Here is a 7,261-nt window from a genome sequence, read left to right as displayed (position 1 = left end):
AAAAAAAAATATAAATCTGTTAATCCATTGAACACAATCTCTTTAGAAAAAAATATATAAATAAAAAAAATAAGTTTTCGGAAAGATATTTGGTGGTTTTATATGGTATTTATATTATTTCGATCTGTCTTCTAATTTTATGTGAAATGAATGTAATTTTGTAAATGTTATTTTGACATATACTGTAGGGAATAACTGTTTTGGATATAATTGTATACTCTGTAAGAGTAATCCCTCAATATTAATTATATTAATAAACGGCATTATTAGCCAAATGCCTCGTCACCTAATTAGTCACGCGCATGAATGGATTAACGAGATTCCCACTGTCCCTATCTACTATCTAGCGAAACCACAGCCAAGGGAACGGGCTTGGAAAAATAAGCGGGGAAAGAAGACCCTGTTGAGCTTGACTCTAGTCTGATACTGTAAGGAGACATGAGAGGTGTAGCATAAGTGGAAGACTTTCTACTGGGTCCCCGGTGAAATACCACTACTTTCATCGTTTCCTTACTTACTCGGTGAGGCGGAGCGCGTGCGTCGCTCTTCGTGTTCGGCGTACGGTATTCTTGAACCAAGTCTGGCAAGTTAGTCTTCTCGGACGATCCGATCCGAGGACACTATCAGGGGGGGAGTTTGACTGACGCGGTACATCTGTCAAAGATTAAATCAGGTGTCTTAAGGCCAGCTCAGGGAGGACAAAAACCTTGCGTAGAGCAAAAGGGCAAAAGCTGGCTTGATCTCGGTGTTCAGTAAGCATAGGGACTGTGAAAGCACGGTCAATCGATCATTTTGGCTTGGAGAATTTCCAGCAAGAGGTGTCAGAAAAGTTACCACAGGGATAACTGGCTTGTGGCGGCGAAGCGTTCATAGCCACGTCGCTTTTTGATCCTTCGATGTCGGCTCTATCATTGCGAAGCAAAATTCGCCAAGCGTTGGATTGTTCGCCCACTAATGGGGAACGTGAGCTGGGTTTAGACCGTTCTGAGACAGGTTAGTTTTACCCTACTGATGCGCGATGGTTGCCATAGTAATCCTGCTCAGTACGAGAGGAACCGCAGGTTCGGACAATTGGTTCATACAGTCGGTCGAGCGGCCGGTGGTGTGACGCTACCATCCGCTGGATTATACCTGTATGCCTCTAAGGTAGAATCCGATCTAGGCAAAGCAACGGTATCTGGCGTCCCTCATTTGAAAGTGTATTTACTACGCGGAAGCGTAGGGGTAGCCTCGTCCTACTTTACATGACCCATGGTTTGCGGCAGATGTATTGTAAGGAAGATTTTGATCCTCAGAATCTCTGTCGTGAGTTACGCCAAGGAGATGCTCAAGATTGGGACGTGGAATCCTCCGTAAACGACTTAGATACCTGGCGGGGTATTCTGAACGGTAGAGCAGTTGCCACGCTGCGATCTGTTGAGACTTAGTCCTTGCTTGACTGATTCGTCTTGTCAGTTATACGAGACCTCCGGGGTATCTACGCCACCTCAGGTGGTGTATTTTTTATTTTTCTCGCTCATAATTGCCAACTCTTACTTTTTTCGCACTCGTTTATAATTACCGACTTTTGCTACTAATTACCAACTTTTACTTTACTTTTTTCGCACTTGCTCACACTTGCCCACCTTAACGTGACTTTTTCTTTATATATAAGAGGGTTAGTATGGGGGACCATGTCCCCCTGTCCGGCCGCCTTTTAGTGCCATTCGTTTGCTCGTTACTCTTACGCGCACGTGTCTGACCCGCGCGTGTTTTGCGGGTAAACGGTCTTACAGGAAATGGAAAAACCTCGCTGGAAGTTTGGGAGTGTTCTTTTACACTTTCCCTGGCGTCGGCGCGTTAACACGCCGGCGACATTCCAACCTTTCCCTGGAGTCGGCGTGTTTAGCCGCTTTGAGATTGTGTTAGATTTAATTGGGTCTGGCAACATTGCAAAAAAGCAGACGTCGGTTGTACGTACATAATACACTTCGTAAATGTGGTTATTTATGTGTAAGCGTCAAGTGTCTTGCTTTGTGTGTGTGTGTGTGTGTAGACAGACTGATTCAATGTTGAAGTAATGTAGTCAGTTGATTTGCAATGGCTGCTCGACGCAAGAAAGATGTGATTCCAGTTGATAAACTTTCAGAAGTAATAAATGAACTCTGTGTAGATGATGACAGTGGCGACGAATCGATGATACCAGAACTGGAAGACAGTAGGAATGATGATGCATAGGAGGAGGAAATTGTGTGTGAAAATGATGAAAATATGACTGACAGTGATTTCGAAAGTAGTTTGCGCTTACAAATGCCAAGTACTTCATCTTCATGACAAAGAGTTGATAGCGTACGACATATTGTTTATTTCAGTGGGGATTCCGGGATCAAAATGGACGTGAAAAACAAAAGTAGTTCTTTGTCGTGTATGAAGTAGTTCTTCGATGATAGTATGGTAAACTACATTACCATGGAAAAAATCGGTATGCTCAAAGTATCTGGATACTCATGATCTGTCTCCCCAGTCTCGGGACCGTAACTATAAAGATGTAACAGCTAGGGAAATGTGGAAGTATTTGAAAATAGTTTTTTATGACTGGAATATGAACGACCGGAAATTGAAGACTATTGGTGAACCAGAGTATGCTTTTATACTCCCTGGTATGGTCAACAAATGTCATTACGTCGTTTCAAGCAAATATAAAAATTTTTACATTTTGCCGACAACAATGCTAAACCAAATGATTGTGAAGACAGATTATACAAAGTTCGATATATTCTAGACCATCTGGTGGATAAATTTAGGACTGCATATATTCTCACAAAGGAAATTTCTACTGATGAGGGTATGATCGCATGGAAGGGTCGCCTAATCTTCAAGGTGTGCATGCCGGACAAACCTTCTAAGTACGGAATAAAAGCATACATGTTATGTGAATCTGCTACAGGGTACATTTGCAATCTAGAGGTGTATACAGGAAAATCAAGACCCATAAAATAACTTTTACTTGATCTCTTAGGATCGCAGTTGTTAGACAAAAGTTACCATCCAATTACGACAATTTCTACAACAGCGTAGATCTGAGTGTGGTACTTCTGCAGAAAGATACATACGTATGTGGTATATTTAGGATGAACAGAGGAGCTGCGAAAGAACTACAACTGGAGGCAAAGAAGCTAAAATGGGGGAGTCGACGTATATGCAAAGAGGGCAAGTTCTTATTCATGTGTGGAAAGATAAGCGGGAAGTTAAACTGATTTCTTCTATGCATACAGCAAACATGGTTGAAATAGAGAAATCACGACAGAAAGGACAGAAAACCGTAAAACCAGAAATAGTGCGAGACTACAACAAATACATGAAATGTGTAGATAAGGATGATCAGCTTCTAAAATATTATCCATATTCGCGGAAGACAATCAAGTGGACCAAAAAATTTGTATTTGTAATTTTTCAGATGACAATACTAAATAGCTTCATTCTATTCAAGAAATCCACAACGTCTGCGAAATACAAGAAAAGAAGGTATCAACTAAAGCACTTTATTCAGGATTTAGTGGAGGAAATGACAGGCCAGATTGAAGAAATGAAAGCTGAGCAGGACATGTGTGAGGAATCAGACACGGCATCTACTTCAACCGACCTCGTACCAGAGAGGATAAGAAGACCACCAGCTAAGGTCCCATCGAATCGTCTGCAGGGAGGTCTGGAAGTTCGCAAAATGATCCACGTCCCATCAAGCAAGAAGAAAAACAAACTGCAATGCGAGAGTGTCGTGTCTGTGCAAAATATGGTGTTCGCAAAGAACTAGCGTTATGTGTTCTACTTGCTGTGTAGCTTTGTGCAAAATTCCGTGTTTTCGTGCGTATCACACTAACGAGGGAACCTATCCAAGTGTATCTCTGACTTCGAGTCTAGACAATGGCCGTTGGATAGCTTGTCCCAGAAGAACATAACACGAAAAGGGCTACATTCTCGATCGCAACCGTTGCTAAGATATAAGCGTAAAAAGTTAGAAATTGATCCCCATACTATACATTACGAAGTCAGATTCCGGGTCTGATTTTTCGGAAACTCAGCGAATACATATCAAATTAGTGTGGGGAGCCCAGCACCAGAATCTCTCTCTCAAAAGCATCCCCCGATGTATTTTATTTCTGCACTATTATTCCTGTTTTCTCCAACCCCACTCCTCTCCAAGTTGCCTCTGAGTTTCAAGGTCACTCGTCTTCGTCATTACCATCATGTTTGTCGTTCAGCAAATCCTCCGACAGAAATTTCACGGTGCAATCTGTGAATCTGAGGTCCCGATGCGCGAAACATATACCATTGCCTTTTGACCTTCTCATCGTCCGAGACGGTTGTGATTGACAATGTATCCTTTCTCTTCTAGGACACGAAATCCAATTGTCATGGTTGTTCTATGGTCAATTCGAAGTCACACTTATACTTGAATAAGGTCCGTTGTGCGACTCCGTGAGAGACTGCAGCAATTTGCTTTACTTCAATAACTTGCACATTTATACGTGTTTTTCTGTTTTGTTATAGTAGCAACTTAAAAGATTTAGAAACTTGGCCATAGATTTTCTGATGTAGGTTGTATATACATTTTGACCAGTTGCCCGTTTGCACAGGGTTATCGTAGAGAGCTGATATTTGTTGTATCTTCATTTATTTAACAATAGCTTTCATATAGTATGCTACTTGACCCCAGGTTCCATTTTCAAATCTTGAGTTGGACCCTGCCTGAGACCCTGCGAGTGCCCCGGGGACCAATTTTTCATTCAAAAGGTGCTGGGCTCCCAACACAAATTTGGTATGTATTCGCTGAGTTTCCTTACCCGACCGTTTCCGAAAAATCTGACCCTGAATCTGACTTTGTACTGTATAGTATGGAGCTCAATTTCTAATTTTCACGCTTATATCTCCGCAACGGTTGCGATCGAGGATATGTCCCTTTTCGTGTTATATTCTTTCGGGACAAGGTATCCAACGCTCATAGTCTCTACTCGAAGTCAGTTGCACTTGGATAGGATCCCTCGTAAGACAATATACTGAGTGGGAAGGGGAGGGGAGGGGGGAGCATTATGTAGAATAGAGGAGAGGGATTGCTGATAATATGTGATGATGTTCCTCACCAAAATGTATGAATCATATTCATTTATTTTTATGAATCTTGGAATAATACAATAAATACGTGTACAGACAGAAAAAACAAAATTGTCTGCCAGGACACGGATGTTTTACTGTATGCGCATTGCCAGGGAAAGTGATAAAAGGAACCAACTTTACACAGGGCCGACCTCGTCCGTCAGTTCTGTACCCCAGTTCGTACTGCCTCCGTGACACCTGATACCACAGTAGCCTTACTATCACCGACAAGTACACCTGGCATTCACGCTGTGCACTTTGCCCTCCATATAATGTTCCGTGCCCAGAAATAGTACATTTGTCTCTTTATAAGCAGGGGCTCCTTTATTTCACGGCAACAAAGTCATCCATCACCGGCATGGTTTACCTTCTCGCCCCCGTTAAACTTAAGCGTGGACGGACTTGTTTACATCACGATAACTGCGCCCTCCATCACCGCCACAATTTACCGTATGCTTTCTTTTCTTTAATTTCATTAGTTTACAGTTATGTGGTGATTTCTTTTTCTTAATTTGGCTGTTTTCGCTCACAGTTGCGTACTCTCCAGATGATATATATCTTCTCTTGAGAGTACAACAACAAGTGTCTTATCACATTTTTGTTTTTTTTTTAAATTTAATTCTTCCATTTGCAATATTCCATATGCTCATAATTACTGATTTTTTTCATTTGCTCATAATTGCCGACTTTACGTTTTCGCACTCTCTCACACTTGCCGATCTTTATTTCATTTCACATATGTAAAAGTGTTAGCAAGTGGAACATGGGTCTCACGATAGACAGGGGTTTCTCTATATGACGGCAACTAAGCCATCCATCACAGACATTGTTTACCTTCTCGCTCCCGTTAAACTTAAGCGTAAACGGACTTGTTTACATGACGGTAACTGCGCCCTCCAATTACCGTATGCTTTCTTTTGTTGAACTTCATTAGCTTACACTTATGTGGTGATTTCTTATTAAATGTGGTTGTTTTAGCTCACAGTAGTGTGCTTTCTATCGACTCAAATTTCCAGACGATGTGTGTATCTTCTCTTGAGAGTACAAAAAAGGTCTTATCACAACGTTTTTTTTTAATTTTTACCACATATTTTTAAGTATGATAATGTTTTTTTTTTTTTATTTTGAACTTCACAGCCCTGTATTTCAATTAGGAATTTTTACCTACCTCTTCATTCATTTACTGTGTTCTTCCCTTAGAAGTATTTAATGTTTATTAAATTATTTATTTATTTAGTCTCGTTGAGAAAAATTCGTGTTCACAGAAATAAATTCTTGTTTCACTAGCGAGGTGGCACACGCCAAAACCGCGTTTTATCGGATTTCTGCCGTTCCTTGTCATATAGGTTGCTGTTGCTATAATGTATATGAAGTCCCATGAAATTTTGACCTATCTGCCACGATTATGCACCGAACCTGAGGGATGCAATAAACGTATTTTGCAGTCAATGTGGCTGGGAATCCCCCGACATATAGAAATAGGAGTGGACATGAATCCAATATTGATATCACATTAGTGTCAGCTAATTTCATTAATGTAATTTCTAACTGGCAGGTGCTGGATAGCAAAACAACAAGCAATCATCAGATAACCAACTTTACGATAAATCAACAGACACAAGATGATTGTACAAATGATAAGAGCATATTCAGTTATAATGTTAAGAAGATTTCATGGGGCACATTTAACAGCAGAATGCCATATACAATAGTTATGGACAAAATTAAACAGTCTCTTATGCTTACATATATGAAAAAACATATGGAAAATTTACGAAGGATATAAAAGACACGTTTCAATATATAAGGTTCTTCCTGATGATGATCCCATAAGCGATACTGAAGAGAATAAGTTACTAAGGCAACACTACGATAAGAATAATTGCATCGATGGCAATGTAGAGGTTTTTACGACTAATGACGAAGTAGGAAATATTGTGAAAGATCTTAGAAACAATAAAGCTCAAGGACCAGATAGCATAATGGTAGAAATTTTTAAATATGAATCTCAATTTTGGATAACCTATTTAACTAAGCTTTATAATAAATGGTTAGATGTTGGAATCTTCCCAAAAAATATTGAAAATTGCAGAACTTGTTATTCTTCAATAAAACATAGCAGACAATTCTA

The 7,261-nt window shown here is 40.2% G+C and overlaps 1 pseudogene; it reads left to right on the top strand.

Moving 5' to 3' along the window:
* The first annotated feature begins 376 nt into the window (after window positions 1-376).
* Window positions 377-1,445, top strand: LOC145688714 (large subunit ribosomal RNA; annotated as a pseudogene).
* The last annotated feature ends 5,816 nt before the right edge of the window (window positions 1,446-7,261 follow it).

The sequence above is a fragment of the Thermobia domestica genome, chromosome 6 (genome assembly GCF_964235325.1).
Source record: "Thermobia domestica chromosome 6, izTheDome1.hap1.1, whole genome shotgun sequence".
NCBI classification, from domain to species: Eukaryota; Metazoa; Arthropoda; class Insecta; order Zygentoma; family Lepismatidae; genus Thermobia; species Thermobia domestica.
The sequence above is the reverse complement of the archived record's forward strand: the minus strand, read 5'-3'. Positions and strand labels throughout refer to the sequence as shown.